The sequence below is a fragment of the Chionomys nivalis genome, chromosome 23 (assembly GCF_950005125.1).
Source record: "Chionomys nivalis chromosome 23, mChiNiv1.1, whole genome shotgun sequence".
Taxonomy (NCBI): Eukaryota; Metazoa; Chordata; class Mammalia; order Rodentia; family Cricetidae; genus Chionomys; species Chionomys nivalis.
In genome coordinates, this window is record NC_080108.1 from 33,836,739 (window position 1) to 33,857,827 (window position 21,089).

Below are 21,089 nucleotides of genomic sequence, written 5' to 3' on the forward strand. Positions count from 1 at the left end.
CACAGAGCCCACAGTTTCCCTACGAACAGCTTAAGCTGTCTACACTCAAATTTCTGGCCTTGCCAAATTTGATCTCAGAGCATATCTTGGATCACTTTTTTCAGTACTTCAATGAAGCTTCACGATTGCTTTGTAGTCTGGCTCCATCCCAGAAATTAAGGACAGTTAAACTGGGACAAGATTTCCCTAATCCCAGATATCCTATCGTTAACTGCCTACTCTAAGAGGCTCGTAGTGCACAGAGACAATATCTGAACCCTGGGAAAGCTTTGCTAACAAATTATCTTGAAAAGCTGGGCAGAAGTTAGTGTGTGGCCTACTGGGACCCAGAGAAAAAGGGCACATGTTCCACATGCACTCTCTGGGCTTCCCACACAACACCTGCTTCATAAGGTTTTTTTCCCCTTAGAATAAAATATATATATATATATATATATATATATATATATATATATATATATATATATATAATTGCTTTATCCTTTAGTTAACCTGGTTATTTCCCAAATTGAGCTAATTTCTACAGTTGACACCCTGACTCATGGGGCTCAGGTCTCCAGTGGCTCTAGCCAGCTGCCATCAGGTCCACACCATTCATTTGAGTATAGAATTCCTGCCTGGCTGTCCTTCATATTTTCTCATTAAACATCTCAGAGAGCCTTGGCAACTCATGACTCTGTGGCTGGCTTCTTGGTCCAGTAAGGGATGCGGTCTTCCCTGCTTTCTTCCCCTCTTTTTGCGAGTGTGGCCACGTACCAGTCATGGACTTCTGTGAAGCATACAGTCTGTTATTTACACTACATAACTGTTTTTAATCTGAGAGTATATTTTAGCTTTTAATAATATAATCAGATTAAAACTAACCACACAGCTGCAAGTGTGTCATGACACCTACTGGCAGGTAATGGTTATTGTACTAACTCCAGTTAGAAATCAACCACAGGGAATATTTATATTTTTAACAATTAACAATGCAGAGGCTCAATAGCCTTCTTACTTATATCACGTATGATGTTATGCAAGACTCAAACAATTTCCCTTCTATATCTCTCTACTTAAATCTGAAGATTAGCTTTGTCCTTGCTTTTTTCTCTTTAAAAGCATGGTTTTATAATAGGGCCAAGAATGAGGCATTTTTAAAAATAATACAGTATTTACAGACTGATAATGACCAACTACAAGAAAAATTCAACACTCTGGAGAAGGATACATCCAAGTTGACAATCAAAACCCAGTCAAATGAGGCACATTTAGAACTCTTTACAGACTGATAATGATCAACTAAAATAGAAATTCAGCACTCAGGAGAATGATACCACCAATTTGACAAAACTAAAGCCAGACAATGACAGAGGGTGCTGAGACAATGTCTGAGAGAATTTATATTGTTGAATGTATTGACCAGACTCTGTCAAAGAGTTATGGTAGATTGACTGATAGTATGTCTCTCCAGGAAGGCAATATGCATGCTACAATAATTATATCCAAGGATGAGACATTACTTTTACTGTCCAGACATCTAACCTGGGAATCCTCAATGAGGGCATTAGAACAAAACACTGGACAGGAGATCCAAACTCTACAAAAGGCAGGGGTAAAAAAATTTGAAAAGATTGAGAAATTTATCAAATTTGATGAGCAAAGGCAAAGGTACAAAGACAAAATTTAGCCTCATCAGTATGTACCGAACTCCTAATAGCTTACCCAGAGATTTACTTGCTTTTCTGATGATATCATCAGAAAGAACATCTGGCACCTATCCTAAGATAGTCAAAGAATATATATGGGAGTCCATACGTATGACTGATATAAAGGAAATTAAACAAAAATTGTATCTTATGGAATACTTTCATCCTTCATTAGGGACATGGTCAAAACGTGGACTTCATGCAACAAAGCAATGCCACAAGACAGGACTCAGTTAATCTCATCGGTCCTAGAAAATGGTCCTCACTTACTTTGGAAGTGTTAGTAGAGAGAAGAAGCAAAAATTTTAGAGCAAAAAGAAAAAGCATAAGGACTTGAGATTTCCCAAGTCAAATTCTGGGTGAGGGGCTTACTCTGATCCTCAGGGTCAGGCTCTTTACGATGAACACAACTTGTCCCTATGTAGCACAGCAGCTTCAAATGCTTGGGACAGGATTCGGGAACTAAAAATGATAATCGAATCATAAATACACAAAATACTAGTCTGCCTACACTAATTAAATGCATTACTATAAGAAATTCTTTATTAAAAAGTAAAATGAAGACCAATACAGAGAAACAGCAAACAGTTAATTATAGCCTCCAATTTCATGTGCATGCTTGTATGAAAAAAAACCTTGAAGATGTACTATCTAAAAATACAATCCAAACATCAATAAGTTCCAAACCTTATACACTGAAAAGTATATTTTTAAAACTTGTGGACATATGATGAAGTTTTGAGAGAATGTGGTGAGGTTTTTTTGACATGGATATAGCCATAGCTAGGTTCCAATGCCTCAGACTCATGAGGTTGTCCAAACCATACACAGGTGAGACTCAGTGGGATAGCAAATCTATTCTCCTAGTTACCTTCGTCCTAAATGGATAAGTACAGTCTGTGATGATACTTCACAGAAACCTAATAGCACTACTAGCCTCATTTGTCTCCTTTCTCTTCCATATTCCATAAACGTGACTCTCTCAGCCATATGCAGGAAACATACCTCCTGAATCCTGATGTTTACAATAAGTGCATTGACAAGTCAGTCACAGTGAATTACCTTCACCAAAGCAAGTACAGCCTACGGACTCCCAGATTTTCAATACATGTGTCTGAATGTCTGTTCTTCCTTCATTTCTTTTGCCTAACCTAGTTACATTATGTCCAGAATCACTGTAGAGGACAGAATAAAAATTGAGTATACCATGAAGTGGGTGGTATGCTCTATAAGCACAAGTTTCATTTTGTGGAACAATCTTTGTGGGTAAGAAAGCCAGCTTAGGGAAGGGTTGAAGGGGGAAGAAGAGAGGCAGGGAGGGGAGCAGAGAAAAATGTAGAGCTTAATAAAAATCAATAAAAATATGCATATCTAATCACATATAACTTTAGTGATTTTATTAAGCTTAAAGAATTTGGAGAAAATACTCCATTATCTATCCTAATTAGGTGAGAAGAAAAGGTAGTACCTAACTCCCTTTCTATTCTAACTTGTATAAAAAATATTATCTCTTAATGTCTTTGAACCAAATATACTTTAAATCTTTTTAATAAATGTCTTTTCTGAATCTTGTGAGAAAGAAAACAATAACTATAACTATCTCATCCTCATTTGCCTCAGAGAACTGAGAAGGAAAGGATATTAACTGAGCAAGCAGGAAGTGCGAGCTTTCTTAGCTGTTTATTTCCTTCAAGAAAGAGAAAACTAGAGATTTCAGTCTGGTACTCCAATGTGGGTCTCTGTCTCTGTCTCCTTTCATCGCCTGATGAAGGTTAATATTCAGGAGGATGCTTATATGTTTTTCTTTGGGTTCACCTTCTTATTTAGCTTCTCTAGGATCACGAATTATAGTCTCAATGTCCTTTATTTATGGCTAGAAACCAAATATGAGTGAGTACATCCCATGTTCCTCTTTTTGAGTCTGCCTTACCTCACTCAGGATAGTGTTTTCTATTTCCATCCATTTGTATGCAAAATTCAAGAAGTCATTGTTTTTTACTGCTGAGTAGTACTCTAATATGTATATATTCCATACTTTCTTCATCCATTCTTCCATTGAAGGGCATCTAGGTTGTTTCCAGGTTCTGACTATTACAAAAAATGCTGCTATGGATCAGGAGCAGAAGGAGAGAGAGCACGAGCAAAGAATTCAGGATCGCGAGGGGTGCACCCACACACTGAGACAATGGGGTTGTTCTATCGGGAACTCACCAAGGCCAGCTGGCCCGGGTTTGAAAAACCATGGGATAAAATCGGACTCGCTGAACATAGCTGACAACGAGGACTACTGAGAACTCAAGAACAATGGCAATGGATTTTTGATCCTACTGCACGTATTGGCTTTGTGGGAGCCTAGGCAGTTTGGATGCTCACCTTACTAGATCTGGATGGAGGTGGGTGGTCCTTGGACTTCCCACGGGGCAGGGAACCCTGATTGCCCTTTGGGCTTACGAGGGAGGAGGACTTTATCAGGGGAGGGGGAGGGAAATGGGAGGCTGTGGCAAGGAAGAGGCAGAAATCTTTACGAAATAAATAAATAAATAAATAAATAAATAAATAAATAAATAAATAAATAAATAAATAAATGAATGAATGAGAGAAAACTACCCTAATTATTTTCTTAGTTATACCATTGTGAAAATTTATCACAGTACTAACAGCTTCACTGTCATATGTTACAAATTTCTGCTCTACACATAGCATGTATTACTGTTATCAACAAAATCTGTCTTGTGTAATGGACAGTTGTCATGTACTAAGTTTTCCTGTGGCCTCTTGGATATACACACCTCTGAGACACTCTGTTTTCTGCCCTTTCAACGTCACTCATTTTGTGATCAAGAAAGATTGAATGCTCATTTCTTTTCCTTGTATTATTTTTCAATGTGCCCATATAACTGGATCTGAGGAAAAGGCAAATCAATTACTATAGAAGGAGGATGTGTCGTTGAAATGCAATTTTATTTTAATAAATAAGGTTGCCTGAAAATTAGAGAGTAAAACATCCCCATGGGTCAGCCATGCAATGGTTGCACACACCATTAATCAAGTAGCCACAATAGTTGCCATAGAAAGGCATGCCTTTGATCACAGTGGTACACGTCTTTAATACCAGCCCAGGAGAGGATTATAAAATGGGATGAAAAAGTTCTCTAATATACTTTAATTCTGAAATTCATGGAGGCAGGATCACCACTTCGAATGGAAGTTGAAGTAAAAGCCGATGGCTGGCTGTTTTGCTTCTCATATCCTTAGATTGAACCCCAGATTCTCTTTCTTAACCCTTCTTAATCATGCTTCAGGGATGTACAATTTGAAAAAGGTTTGGTTGAGTAATAGTTATATGTTGAAGCACTATTGGATAAATATATGAAAATATCAATAATAAATTCAGATAAAAATTACAAAATAATAAAAGGTCCCATGTCAATTTTTGATTGATTGTACTTCGAAACAATAATCCCAATGATGTGTCTGTAGGAGCTGATGTGATGTAAGGATGCATATCATTGAGTACCTAAGGATGATCACATTCAGACTCCTCTGTGGCTACTGACCAATTTCTCTCAAAAATTCCATTATCATTAGTGTAAGCAGATATTTTTTGGGACCCCATGTTTCATAGGAAAAACTATAGGAGCTCATCAATATACAATCCTAAGACAAAATATTAATGTTTGTTTATATATAAATTGAAAATTAAACTTAAAATAATTTATTTAACTCCAATAATTGAAATATTAACATTGGCAGATTACAGTAACAAGTAGTAGAATGATGTAGTGAATATATAGAGAATTCTTACAAACTTACTCTACATCAGCATCCATTTGAGTATAGCTTAACTTTTTTATGAAAGAAGGATGTAAGTATCCTTGACTATATACTTGATAGAAAAGTTCATCCCATGTGAATATGAACAGTCACCATACCTTGCTTTATCTCATATACTGGAATGTCCAGAGATGGAAGAGTAAATGAATGTATTTGATACACAGTAGAAACAATATGTACCTGAAACGAGAATTAAATTAGAACATATAGTATGTGTGGTTCTTGAAGAAAAAAAAATGGAAAAAATGAGGCTGTTAAATTTATAGTTCTCTGCTCTGAGACTATCATTTGGTACTAGAACAGAAAAACATTTCACAAGACTCCATCCCAAATCCAGAATATAGGTCCAATTAATACCTGAAACAAAATGAATGATGTGCTTCATGCGGTGGAGTCTCGCTGCACATACAAACCACTCTTAAGAGAGAATTCAATGCCCAGCGGCAGATGGTAAACATACAGGACACTAAACTGCATTTTTGGAGATTCATTGTCTCATAATTCTTGTTAGCAGTTTTTTGTCTTCATATGTCCTTTGCCTATATGTAAATGCTTATGGTTATGGGTATTGCAAGAAGCCTCTTGTTTGTTCCCCGGCTGCCCAGGCCCAAAATAATCACACAGAAAATTTATTATTTAAATCACTGCTTGGACCATTAGCTTCTTATTGGCTAACTCATACATCTTAATTTAATACATCTCCATTAATCTGGGAAACACCACGAAGTCATGGTGTAACAACAAAGTTTCAGTGTGTCTGTCTCTAGCATTAGCTCCACGGCTTCTCTCTAACTCAGCCTCTTTTCTCCCAGCATTCAGTTTAGTTTTCCCAGCCACACTCTGTTCCATCCTATCAGGCCAAGCCAGTTTCTTTTTTAACCAATGGTATTCACAGCATACAGATGGGAATCCCACATCATTTGTGTTTTTGTGACATTTATGTTTGCATGAAGATATATGACTTTGCATCTATGTGCTTTTTATCCTTTCCTATGGCTATTTTTCTTATACTTATTTTTTATTATTATTGATATTATTATTGATATTGTACTATTATTATTATGATTACTATTATTATTAGTTGCCTGGGTATATTCAATTGAGAGGAAGTAATAAATGAAGAGCGCACATGCAAGAGAGAAACAGAGAGCATGAGATACACAGACAGACAGACAGACAGACAGACAGACAGACAGACAGAAGGAAAGTGTATAGATTTGGGCAGGTGAGAATGTCGAATATATCTTAAAGGTAGGAGGACAGGAAATAGAAAACCATAGTCGTTATATATTATAAGGGAAAAAAAACTATAATGAAAAGACAACATGCAAATAAAACATAGTATCAGCAAATGTTTCAGCTGTGAGCTCTCAGAGTTTCAAGTGGCCATGTAAGAGATTCACTTAAAGAAAATTTTTCACACAGTAGACCCATGAAGGGAGGGTAAGGAGCAGCAGGTCTCCTGTCTTGTTTAGATACTGATGTCTGAGATGAATGACATGCATTGCAGATAACGCCAAAATCTAAAGCTGAATGATGATGATGTATCTTTCAGGGGACAAAGTGCCTTAGGAAGCAGGGACACATTTCCTGCACAGGAAAAAAGGAGCAGGTGACACAGTCAGCATGTGGGAAATATTAGAAAGTACCTGGCTATGCTGGATTTCAATTAACTCTGTCTCCTGGCAGGTTTCAGGAGCAATCCTTCTTCACTGACTAGTAAGTTATAGTCAGGTCCTGGCTAGAACCAGGATCCAGCTGAGAGCTGGACTCCAGCCAGGAGCCTGACTGAAAAAACCCCTTTGTGAAGGGACTGATATTATCCCCGTTTGCCTCGGATTGGCTAACTGTGTGATATCATCTAGAGAATGGATTTGGGCCAATCACGAGACAGATCTCAAAGCTAGCAATGGAAATCAAGGGCCCGCTGTAACTATGGAGATTTCATCTGAGCTGTTATTTCTTGTCTCTCTCCCCCTCCCTGTACGTTACCACAGAAACAGGAAAATTAAAACTAAAAAGACAGAAAAAAATGTAATTTAACATGAAATCTGGCTCTAATTGATAACAGAGGAAAACAATCAGAGGTGCCAGGAGCGAGAGCATGTACCTGACTCCTTGGGAATCGATCCTGGCTTCCTATAAGAAAGCCTGCATTTCTGTATGAGCCCTCTTGAATGTGACTCAGGGCAGCATACTGCAGCTATCTACCTATGAAATCCAGGCACATGCATCATGATAAAGTTCAACCTTGCAACAGCAATTACTTGTGGCAGCTGCAGAGCAAGATCTTCTCTTCCTTGACAGTCAGCGTCTCCACTAAACAGACCAAACTACCACAATAAGCATTTGCTATGTTTTTAAAATATGAAATAATGAATTCTTTACAGTTTTTTGTTCATAGTTTCTTTGTTCAGGAAAATAGCCAGACAGGATTTTGTTGTGTAGCCTTGGCTGTTCTGGAACTCATTCTGTACACCAGGCTGGCCTACAAATCATAGATCTGCCTATCTCTGTCTCCCAAGTGCTGGAAATGAAGGTATGAGACTTAATAAATTCTTAGCCTTTCATTTAGTATATATATATATATATATATATATATATATATAATTTATCTGTAAGTATAATACCATGATTAAAGAATACAAAGCATGTGTTCTCTAATATAGACACCTCTTCATGAAAAGTTTTCCATAACCATGTCTTCTGCCTCCCCACAGAGCATGCTTTGTACTGACCCCATGGTTTGATGGTTTGAAGTTCTTTAGAACTTCCACATGATCCACAGCATATACCTATCAAAGCCCAAAAGTCAGACTTCAGGTTGTCATAATAATGGGGTCTCTGAAGGAACTCACTGGGATATTTTTAAGATAGCCCATGTATGACTTCATAAAAATGAAATTAAGACTGCCCTCTCCGAAACAGATCATCGCTCTGTAAAAAAAAAAAAAAATACACTACAACAAGTGGAATAAACCCTTTTTAGAATGACCTGATTTATCTGAGAGCCCATGCATTGCTATTGTATTATAAGCTGTTGCCTCTCCATTCAGCATACCTGACTGCATTTGTAAGCCCGGTAAGCCCGGATTCTTCCCAGCATTCCTTTTCACAGAAGACAGGAATAACATATTATATGGAAGCATGATTATTCACATCAAGGATAAGTATTAGTTCCTGGCTGCCCAGTACTGAAATAATGACACAAAACTCCATTAGTTGATTTTAGCATATTCTGAAATGTAGCTCTTATATCTTAAATTAACCCACCCATTTCTATTATTTTGTAATTTATCACAAGGCTGTGGTTACCAGTAAGGTTCCTGGCCATTTGTCTCCTTAGGGGGGCTACATGACATCTCTCTGACTCCACCTACGATAGATAGATAGATAGATAGATAGATAGATAGATAGATAGATAGATAGATAGATAGATAGATAGATATACCTGTCTGGCTATATTGTGTCCTGATATTGGCCCAAAAGAGCTTATTACTTAACCAATGGTAAAACATATTCACAGTATACAGAGGGGAATCCCACATTAACTCCCCTTTCTATAGAAATAAAAAGGAAGGTTTTAACTTTTACATAGTAAAATTACATATAAGAAAACAGGTATCAAACAAAAATTATGCTTACAATATTTATATATACTTTTTCCTTTATCATAACTAAGGAAAACCTTAATTATAACAATCCCTTCTTAAACTCTATCAAACCCTCCAGAATGATATAATATTACCTAAATAAACAGGAGGTGTATTGTAAGCACTTCCAAATCTCTAGAATTGACAGAGACATCTTGATGCCTGGGCAGTTACGCAAAGTTCTTATGTAACATTGGGGCACCCAACTTCAGCCTACAGCAACATAGCATCTTACAGACTTTCTATGAAGTAGTAAATTTCAAAGCCAGTCCCACCTATATAGGCAGTTTGTCAGTTGCTTTCTACTATGTCCTGCAGATTGTCTGGCAGATTCTTTCATGAAGCAAGAACCCTCAAAGACTGTCTCACCTTCTTTAGGCAATTTCCGCAGTCATTTTTCTGTGGGTCCTGCATTGCACTGCATACAGCATAACATCAGTCTAGACAAGAGCAGTTTCTTGCCCAAATCACTAACAAACTCTATAAGGAGCCTCTTCAATGCCTGTAATCCTCTTGAAGTAGATTGGTATTGCCAGGATCAGATGTGTCTCATTGTCATGAAAAGTCATAGATTTTAAGACATCTTTGAAAGAGTTGAAAAATACTTATCTATCTGTAATATATCTTTGTATATCTTGCAAAGCTAACTAACATGACTGAATGATGAATATTATAAATAACCTGTATTTCTTAAACAAACATTACATTTTTAAATTTTTAAATGAGTAGCACAAACAGAATACCTTCATCAAGAGTAGAAATATATATATATATATATAACAAAATTGGCCTTATATTTGTATCAATTGACCAAAATCCATACTAATACAAAGTATTCATGTCTGGATCATACCCCCATTTAAACAAAAACTAACATTTATAAACAATATTTGGGAATATGGGCATTGTTCTCTAGATTACTTCCTCCTGATTAGAAGCACTGTAAATCAGGTCTTTCATGGGGGTATCCTGTGTGTATGATCTATCTCAACCTTCAGTCCTGAAGCTGTTGTGATTGTTGGAATACATAGGCTATTGTTTCAGGGGCACTTGTTTGATCAAACCATTCTAGCCAGTAAGGAATCTACAGCTTTCCATCTTCTGTGAAACAAAAGTGAAACTTTTTCCAAATTCTAAAGTCAAGATACCTTTATGGTATATATGTTGCTTTAGCTTAGCAGCAAATACAATGAAATGGCTCTTTGTACTTAGAGAGTCAAAATCTTCATAGAAAACACAATAGCATATCCCTCCCCATCCCCCAATCAACTCCTTCTCTCTCATCAGCCCTAAGAGCAGTCAGGGTTCCCTGCCCTGTGGGGAGTCCAAGGACCTCCCACCTCCTTCCAGCTCTATTAAGGTGAACATCCAAACAACCTGGGCTCCCACAAAGCCAGTATGTGCAGTAGGGAGGTGGTGGCGGGGAAGAGACAGAAATCTTTAATAAATAAATTAATTAATAAAAAAAAAGATGGAGCCGGGCGGCGCACACCTTTAATCCCAGCACTTGGGAGGCAGAGGCAGGCGGATCTCTGTGAGTTCAAGACCAGCCTGGTCTACAAGAGCTAGTTCCAGGACAGGCTCCAAAACCACAGAGAAACCCTGTCTTGAAAAACTAAAAAAAAAAAAAAAAAAAAAAAAAGATGGAATGATCCTTCAGGGTTCCCGCTTCACAGAGGAAACTACCACACATTCTGCAAGACACATAAGAAATTGACTAACAAACTGCCAATATAGGCAAAATAGTTTTTCAAATTTCCTACTTCATGAAAAATTTTGCCAGATACTACGGGCCTGTATACTGAAGACAGATGCTCCAATATTACAGAAGAACTCAGGGTGACTGTCCAGGCAAAAAGATGTCTCTGTCAATTCTAGAGTTTTGGAAGTTGCTTACAATACACTTGCTGTTTACTTAGGTAATATTATATCCTTCTGAAGTCTTTGATGGAGTTGAAAACTAGATAGTTACAGTTTTCCTTAGTTATGATAAAAGATATATTAGATATGAAATTTTAGACTCCCAAAAAATATTGTAACTATAATTCTTGCTTGATACCTGTTTTGTTATATGCAATTTTAATATGTTAAAGTTAAAACCTTCCCTTTTATTTAGACAGAAAAGGGGAGATGATGTGGGATTCCCCTCTGTATGCTGTGAATATGTTTTATTCCCATTGGTTAATAAATAAGCTTTGGCCTATAGCAGGGCAGAATACAGTCAGGCTGGAAGAAATATGTAGAAAGAGAGTAGGTAGAAACAAGGAGACACCATGTAGCTGCTGAAGGAAATAGATGTCGTAAACTTACCAGTAGGCCATAGCCTAGTGGTGATACACAGATTAATAAAAATGGGTTAATTTAAAGTGTAAGAGCTAGCAAGGAATACGCTATTGGCCAAACAGCATTGTGATAAAAAAAAAGAAAGAAAGAAAGAAAGAAAGAAAGAAAACACAATAGCATACATAATCCAGACTCTCTGTGTATATTCTATCTCTATGTGGCTTAATTTTCTTATGTCCTTAATCTATGACTGCCTGTACTGTCTCTTCAAATACTTTAACTATTTTTAAATGATTTACTTCTTTTTACAACTCTCTTTACTCTTTTTCTTCTCTCCCAAGCCTATGTACAGTTTTTTTTTTTAATCACACCATGTCTTATTTAGAGAACTTTAAGGCTGAATATGTCTTATTGTGTATCTGAAATCCTTTTCTGACAAAGATGATTTTAAAATAGTGAGTCACCACAGCCGTGGATACTGGTTCTGCCTCTAGGCCTTTTAACATGGCAGAGGTAATTCATAGCTGTCTCTAGAACCACCTGGAGGGGACTGCACTTACCAGCTCAACTCTGGAAACCATTTGGTTCATGTTGTCAGCAAGTAACTGACAGCATGCTGCTGCCCACAAACCACATTCAAGTGTTCAACCTCCTGAAAGAGCTAAAGTTCTTAAAATTCACTTAAAATTGATTAAAATTAAATTTAGTTCAGTTAAAAAGTCATCTTTGTGGAAAGTGAGAACAACATTTTAGATTGTGCACTGAGTCTCACAGCTTATACAGGTCATGTTCAGGAGAACAGCAACTCCTGTTTAGTTAACATAAGACCCCAGGAAACCTGCTAACTTCCTCTGAACCCATGATGAAAGAAAAACAGAAGTTTTTCAAAAATGTCTCTGCATGATAAAAAGGACGTGACCCCATTCTGCTCACCTCCCCTTCTGCACCTATTTACCTAATTATCAGCTATCTGTGTATTTTCATCTAATTATAACTTCAATGTTTTCTGATGTGTTATCAATCTGTCATTCCATTACCTTTGAGGAATGTGAATTCTCTCCTCTGAGATCTGTAAGTGATGAAATATGTTCATTGTTGTTTGTGTTTGTTAAATTTTTTTCTAATGTGTGTCACTTGACAATTACCCTAACCCTAAAATCTTACCATCTTAAAATATTCCATAAGAAAGGAAACACAAAGAAAATAAAATTTACATAGGTCCATGGTGCTCAATCTTTTGATCTCAACCCTTTTAGGGGACTACACTAGTGTCACCTAAGACCATGTGGAAACACTGATATTGACATTATAATCACTGTTACAGGTATGCAGTGGCAACACAAACAATTTTATGACTGGGGGTCACCACAACATCAGAAACTGTTTCAGTGTTGCTGCATTAGGAATATGGAGAACAACTGACATAGGGTGTACATAGCCGTAGGATGACTTGTAAGAAATATAATTGAAAATGATTAATGATTTCAAGGAACAACTCAAAGTAATTTAACTTCATTAAATTACATGACTTACCTCACCGAAGTGACAGGTGAATACAGCTGGTGATTGATACATGTTAGATGCGAAATGATGATTACAACTCCGAACAATCAGCCCTGAAAAGAAAGATACAAGCAATACTATACGGACTAAATAGTTTATATGTAATACATATACACATATATGTGTGTGTGGGGGGGGTATATGTATGCAATATCAACTAGTGAAAAATAGATCAGGAATTTGAGAGTCAATTTATAATTGGAAGAGTGTGCCGCCATCCTTTCTTAAAAATAACTTACTCAACTCAAGGATAAATATAGCGTGTGTTTGTTAAAATCCATCCTCCATAACATAATCTAAAATCCCCCCATGTCTATAATCACTACCTATGCTAACTTTGACAACTCTCTTCTTTGTGTTTATGCACATGTGCATACATATATTGTGCTGTGTGTCTGTGCCTGTGTGTTATGAATATGCAGTTTGGTGTGAGATTTGAAACCATGTTACCATGTAGGTAACAAACAGAATACAAACACTAGTATTGCTTCTCTGGTACCTTTATTAATTAAAAATATATTCCTAATATAAATATATAAATATTATATACAAAAGCCACCCTCCATACCCCAAGTGAAAAATCCTTCCTATTTCCTAGTCACACTATTCTGTGCTAATTCTGATAACTCTGTCTTCTCTTTTTATGTTGGCCTCTGTGTAGTGGGGCATTAATATGTTTGTACACAAACGTGTGTGCATATGTTTAAGAACAATTAGTGAACCATTGTAAAATATGTATACTTAAACCACAAATAATTTTCATATGATTATTAATATCAAAATAAGGAATAAAAGTACCAAGTTCCTAGAATAGATATATGATAATAAATCCAATGTTTAAAAGTAACATACAGTTTGAATGAAGTAGGCATCCAGTTCCCCTTGTGTGTCATTCCTTTCTTACAATGATCAAAATGAATCTAAAATTTTTACAGAACCAAAATACATCATGTATCAGTGAAACTATTATCAAAATAAAATCAGAAAGTTCCAAAAATAATTCCTAGTTTCAAAACTTACTGCAATGTAACAACAGTCACACGCAGACACAGACACACACACACACACATACACAAAGACACACTCTCACATGAACATAATATTATTTGAGATAAGGTGAGGGCTCAAAATTCTCATTTATTAGTAATCATTGAAGTCATCCGAGAAATGCCAAGGACATACTAAGTAAAATTTTTCTCAAAAGTTCTATGAAAAGTGGATTCCACATGAGAATTAGATTTTCACTTATTTAACATTGTTCATATGCGTGTGTATTTCATATGTGTGTATGTGCATGTGAGTGTGTGTGCATGTGCTTGTGTGCGTGTGCATGTGTGTGCATGTGTGTACGTGTGTTTGTGTGAATGGACAATGAAAACAAAGCCATGAAATTCAAAGTGAACAAGGATCAATACATGATAGAATTATGAGAGAATAAATGAAATAGGAGAAATGATGCAATTATATTAAACCTTCCAGAATTTAAAAAATACACGTGTAAAGAATGAACATACCAAAACTGAAATGTAGCTATAATTTAAAGAAGCAAAGATTGTATAGCCTACAAATTAATCTTTAAAGTATTATTTAAAGCAATTGTTTCTAAGATGTGCAGCCACACAGAAGTCACAAAAGAAAAATATAAATGTTCTCTGGGTTCACTCTGGTGCACAAGGCTACCTTGGTGTGTTTCCACATGCTCCTCCTATCCTGATACATGATGCTACAGAAATGCATTTTTCCTAAGGATCCAGGAAACAGAGGAAGCATAAGAGGAGGCCTGGTATCGAATAATTAACTTAAAAATGCACGTGAGAAAATCAAGAGCATACTGGCAGCAGCTTGATTTTCATGGTAACTTTCTACAAGTAAGTGTTCATAGCAATGCTCAAAAGACTGAAATCTTTCTATTGTTTGAAGTAAAGCAACAAATGTAGGAGATAGCACGAATATTCCAAAAGGTTTTATAAATAATAAGAAATTTGTTTTTAACAATGGAATCACAAACAACTCCAATACGAAATGGTCATTCCCAAAAGCATAAAAACAAAATTATACAGATGTAGTAGGATATATTTGCATACATATATACATATACACATACATACATACATACATACATGTAACAACAATCTAAAAGGAGACCAAACATAAAGGTTAAAGAGGACAAGGAGCAATGTATAGGAAGTTTGGTGTGAAAATGAAAGGAATAATTCTTTTAAATATGTGAAAAATTTAAATTGGGCTTAAAAATACTTTTCTACAAATTGTCTTTTCTTAGAGAGACATAAAGGAAGGTCCAATAATCTGGGACATGGCATTCATATAATTAAAAATAAATATACTAGCCGGGCGGTGGTGGCGCACGCCTTTAATCCCAGCACTTGGGAGGCAGAGGCAAGCGGATCTCTGTGAGTTCAAGACCAGCCTGGTCTACAAGAGCTAGTTCCACGACAGGCTCCAAAACCACAGAGAAACCCTGTCTCGAAAAACCAAAAATAAATAAATAAATAAATAAATAAAAAATAAGTAAATAAATATACTAAATTTCAACTTGGTGAACAAATGGGTGTTGAGGGGTTACAGATGGAATTCAGACACATGTATTACCCAAAAGCTCAACACAGCATGGTTATGACTTGGGACATCTGCTGAGCTAGAATTTCCCTCCATGACCCCACTTAACAGCCCCTGATACAGCAATCGCTACTTACTATTTATATACATGAGGGAAATTGAAGAAGTCTTTTCAAAATAATAAGTTCATGAGCTTCCTTAACAGTTTATTGAATGGAGTGGCCCACATCCAGCAAATATCCTACCAAAAGAAGAATTGTTTTCATTAAGACAAAATTGATTGACGACAGAGAAAATTCATTAATCTGGGTCATATGAGGATAGAACTTGAGGACCAAATAAATACATTCAAGATTCATTTACTTATTCTTGCTTAACTTCATCTCAGTTTGAGAATCAAGGACCGGGTAAAAAAGAATGTTTGGTACTTGTTGTAATGTGAAGACAGGATGAAGTCACAATGCATAATAAATGATGAAAATTTAAGTAAAAGTACAATAAAATATATTGGTATCGATTCTTGTATATCGAAACAAAGTTAAATTATATTGACTATTGTATGTGTGCATGCTTCTACCACTATATAAAACATTTTTATGTATCGATATATATTGTATTGTTATATGTATATTTACCATATTGCAGTGTACGTTTCTACCTCTTATTAAAATACGTACATATTGTTTATGTATTGACATATATATTCATCATATTGCAATGTATACTTGTACATTCTTTTCATTTGGAGGTCATTGTCCTCATTTATTGCACAGTTGTTTATTGTCTTAGTCTTTAAGTTAGATAGGTATTGAGAATTATTTGTCATTTATAAGTAGACTAATCAGGTTCTTTAGATACATAGAGATTATACTCAGTATAGATAGATAATCTTCAACCTCTTCAAAGAGCTGTAGAAAATGACCTTTAACTTAACTCAGAGTTTCGTGGTCGTGAGACACAATTGCTCCTGGCAACACTGATCTATTCCTGAGAGAATGTTGAGCACCAAAGACACTCCACCTGGAGCCTTTCTTCTTGGCAGAACTGGCCTTTGGGCAAAGAAATGCCCAAACCTCGACCACTGACAGAGATACAGAGTATCCGTAAATGGATAAAACAGGACTGTTATATCCTGCCAACACAGCGTAAAAGTTTCTTGCCTTTGAAAATGGTATGTCAGTTATGTTAGGCCTTAGCCAAAGTTGATTGCTTCAACTCTGCAAACGTGACTTTGGGTGGTTGCCCAGGTAGCCAGTTGTCTCTGTGATTTGTTGCATGTTCTGGAAGTTGATTGATTGTACATTATTTCCCTTTTCAGATCTTCGATGAGGTTGAAGTCTATATAAATGTAATTACTTTCCTCTCATGACTTGGCCAAGTAATTTATTATACAAGACTTAAGTTAGTTAGAAGAGGATATTTGTACTTATTGCATATAATTTTGTAGTAGGTTTGGAACTCTTACTTAAAAAGGCGGGGGGAGGTGTTGCTGGAGCTCCTTCTGCTCCTTCAGCCAATAGCCGTTAAGATACCAGCCCATGCCGGGCGGTGGTGGTGCACGCCTTTAATCCCAGCACTCGGGAGGCAGAGGCAGGCGGATCTCTATGAGTTCGAGACCAGCCTGGTCTACAAGAGCTAGTTCCAAGACAGGCTCCAAAACCACAGAGAAACCCTGTCTCGAAAAACCAAAAAAAAAAAAAAAAAAAAAGATACCAGCCCATTGGGGCATGGTCTTGCTCTCTTTAAAAAAGCAGCAACTGCCCCACACTAGCTCTCTGCCTTCTGTCTCCACTTCCAGCTACTAGGCTCCTTTCCTGATTACATAGAAGGCTGTTGTCTGGGACGGTGATCTGTAGGTTATTCCCCATTAAATAAATAACCATTCTATTAATCATAATTCAAAACTGGTGTGGGATTGTGACTTACGCCTTCACTCTGTGAAAGGCTTTCCTATCAATCTGTTCACCACTCCCCCACATACTCTGAGCAGATATCATGTTTGAAACCAAAATATTTTCTGAGATATCCACAGCATCCTCTAGACTTTCTAAGCTATAACCATTCCACCATAGTTTGTTATAGAGATGGGATCAATTCCTGGATTTTAATTGGTGGCATGTCAGCTGGGGAATTTTTCCCTTCACATATTGATTGCTTTTAAATTACTATTATATATGAACATATTTTAGGACTCTTCTACAGTAATAGGCATGAACAAATCTTCCAAATGTTCAAACCACTTACAACCCCAATATTGATAAAAAGTTTGGACACAAAGTCCTATTCCTATAGGAAACATTTATTAAATTTACATCTGTTGAGAAAAGGAAAATCAGATTTTTGAAATAGAGTCACTGAAAATATTAAACACCATCTAGGCCTGGCTCCATGCCCAGGAGTAGTAGACAAACATAGAATGGAATTCATGTTTATGATTGTTTCGTTGTTTGTTTGTTTGTTTTTTTTATTCTTTTTTAATTAAAATTTCCAACTGCTCCCCGTTTCCCATTTCCCTCCCCTCCTCCCACACATTGCCCCCTCCCCCCACTCCCCTCCCCCATCCCCACTCCTCTTCTCCTCCCCCCAGTCCATTCCCCCTCCCTCTCGATACTGAAGAGCAGTACAAATTCCCTGCCCTACAGGAAGACCAAGGTCCTCCCACTTCCATCCAGGCCCAGGAAGGTGAGCATCAAAACAGGCTAAGCTCCCACAAAGTCAGTTCATGTATTAGGATCGAAACCTAGTGCCATTGTCCTTGGCTTCTCATCAGCCTTCATTGTCCGCCATGTTCAGAGAGTCCAGTTTCAACCCATGCTTATTCAGTCCCAGTCCAGCTGGCCTTGAAGAGCTCCCAATAGATCAGTTCCACTGTCACAGTGGGTGGGTGCACGCCTCGTGGTCCTGATTTCCTTGCTCATGTTCTCCCTTGTTGTTTGTTTTTGTGTGTGTGTGTCATAATACCATTTATTGTTTTGTTAGGTTTTCTATTTGTTTTCATTTTCATTTTTTTATTGAGAGAGAGAAAGATCTTAGGAGAGACAGAGAGAAAGCAGAAATGTACAGTGTACATGAACAAGTAGGATTCCATACCTGGAATAGCAACTAGAAGGAAGAGAGAAGATCAGCAGTAGCTGACGATGCATGCTGGAGTGCAAACCTTGTAAGAAACTAGACAAAAGGAAACAAGTTCTGCACTACACTTGAAATATTACACTGTAATATTTACTGTAAAGTTAAATATTCCTGAAGCTGCCTTGTTCAATATGTTTGATGCAGTCTAAGGAATGAAGATCACATAGACCACCTTGTCTTCTGACACAAAAGAAGGCAATGCACCCTGTCTTGAAAACATGAATGATCTCTGGTGGTTATAGATAAAAACAGTGAGCAAAAAATTTTCCTCAAGATTCTGAATGCTGACTGAAATAGGATGCATTGCTATTCCTCCAAAAGCTAATGAAAACACAAATCTACTTTTTATGGTTTGGATCGAAGATTTGCTGGATTCTTATGTCTATGCAAGATGTACAGACCTTGTTCTCAGGCAGGATTACTGTAGTGGCATATTTGTAACAACTTTACATCTGAAAACCCTCTGTAATTGTCTCCTGGGTGGGCTTCCCTAGAGTTGTGGCAGTTCACACATCCCATGCTATCAGATTTAAGTGTGACCTAACAAGGAGTTTAATCTCAAGCAGAATGGATGTAACACATGTATCTTACAATATGGTGTCTGAAAACCATCTGTAAATGGGTCTCCTAGTGGATTGCTCCAGGGCTGTAGAGTTCATGCATTCCATTCTTATTAGTGAGCTCTAACTGGGAGCTTATCACTGTATCCTCTGTGCAGTAGGGCAGGTTTATGGGTACAGTAACAAGGAATGTTCTGCAGAGGAAAGAGTGTGAACAAGATTTGTGGCATGATCAGACAATCCATCCTACTGTGGGACTTATTGATTCTCTTCTTTTTTCTCAAATGCAGAATCTTTACCCTTCTTTGTCCATCCTGGGTCATGAACAGGCATGGCTTTTATCTTTCACATGCCCTAGGATTTTCCAAATGTGTGAAACAAGTTCTAAATTGTTCATAGTTTAAATCTGATAAAAGGATGGTGTCTAGGAAAACTCACGAACTTTATTTGTAAGCAGTGGTAAAATGAAGGTGTGATGTGTAAAGAGAAAATAGAAAAGGAGTTCTAAGGGAGGGAATTATGTTCCTGAACAGGAAAATCACTGAGCTGGATTTTGTGTGGTGAACAATCATGAAGACTACACTAGCTTTCTCTTTCAAAATATCCAATTAGCATCTCAGGTAGAATGTTATTTATGTTCATCTGAAAGGAGATTCCACTAAATAAAATCTACTTTAAACAATACTAGCACTATCAAGGTAGGAGAGAGAGACTTTCACAGATATTTAGTTCCGCATTGTTGAATTCCATTTAAACATGATATGTTGGTTTAAACACCATTACTGACATTCCTAGGAATCTACATAGTAAATCTATGATTTTAAGTAATTTTATCAATTTTCCTCAAGTGTCAATATCTTCCTCATTTTATTCATTACCAGAATATCGCCTTGCAGCCAATGTCAGATATGAAACACTTTCCACAAAAAAAAACAAATACCTTGATGGTTCAGACACTCACCTGTATTATCCATCATCCCACCTGTGACTGTGTGGCTGTCTTCTTGTTCTAGTAAGGGATGTGGGTATCCCTGCTTTCTTCTCCTCTTTGTGCTAGTGTGGCCAAGTAACAGTCATGGACTTCTGTGGAGCAAGAGCCTGTGATTTGCATTACATAACTGTTTTTAATCTGAGCATATCTTTTAGCTATAATCAGATTCAAACCAACCACACAGCTAACAGTGTGCTATGACACCTACTGGAAAGTAATGGTTATTGCACCTACTCCAGTTCAAACTCAACCACAGGCAAGATTTATCATTTTAAATTATGAATTATACAGAGGCCCACACTGGAGCACCGGACTGAGCTCCCAAGGTCCTAAAGAGGAGCAGAAGGAGGGAGAACATGAGCAAGGAAGGCAGGACCACGAGGGGTGCACCCACCCACTGAGACAGTGGGTCTGATCTATTGGGAGCTCACCAAGGCCAGCTGGACTGTGACTGAAAAAGCATGGGATAAAACCGGACTCTCTGAACATGGTGGACAATGAGAGCTGATGAGAGGCCAAGGACAATGGCACGGGGTTTTGATCCTACTTCATGTTCTGGCTTTGTGGGAGCCTAGACAGTTTGGATGTTCACCTTCCTAGACCTGGATGGAGTGGGGAGGACCTTGGTCTTTCCACAGGGCAGGGAACCCTGACTGCTCTTGGGGCTGGAGAGGGAGGAGAAGAGAAGTGGGGGGAGGGGGAGAAGGACGGGAGGAGGGGGAGGGAAATGGGATGCGGGGAGGAGGCGGAAAATTTTTTTTTCAATAAAAAAAGAAAACAAAAAAAATTATGAATTATAAATTTATAA

The 21,089-nt window shown here is 37.2% G+C and overlaps 1 long non-coding RNA gene across 16 annotated transcripts in view; it reads right to left on the bottom strand.

Moving 5' to 3' along the window:
* Positions 1–549: 549 nt before the first annotated feature.
* LOC130865366 (uncharacterized) overlaps positions 550–21,089 on the bottom strand; it is a 67,471-nt gene continuing 46,931 nt past the window's right edge. For 13 of the 16 annotated variants that reach the window (XR_009056112.1, XR_009056116.1, XR_009056113.1 and 10 more), the window contains 7 exons: positions 20,252–20,373; positions 15,736–15,839; positions 12,992–13,074; positions 5,621–5,702; positions 4,478–4,591; positions 3,619–3,794; positions 550–2,150 (listed from right to left, as the gene is read on the bottom strand). This is a non-coding gene — a long non-coding RNA (uncharacterized LOC130865366). Of the gene's footprint in view, positions 2,151–3,618; positions 3,795–4,477; positions 4,592–4,652; positions 5,043–5,501; positions 5,534–5,620; positions 5,703–12,991; positions 13,075–15,735; positions 15,840–18,272; positions 18,701–20,251; positions 20,389–21,089 lie in introns of those variants that run through there. The other 3 variants (XR_009056111.1, XR_009056107.1, XR_009056114.1) reach the window with 3 other exon arrangements.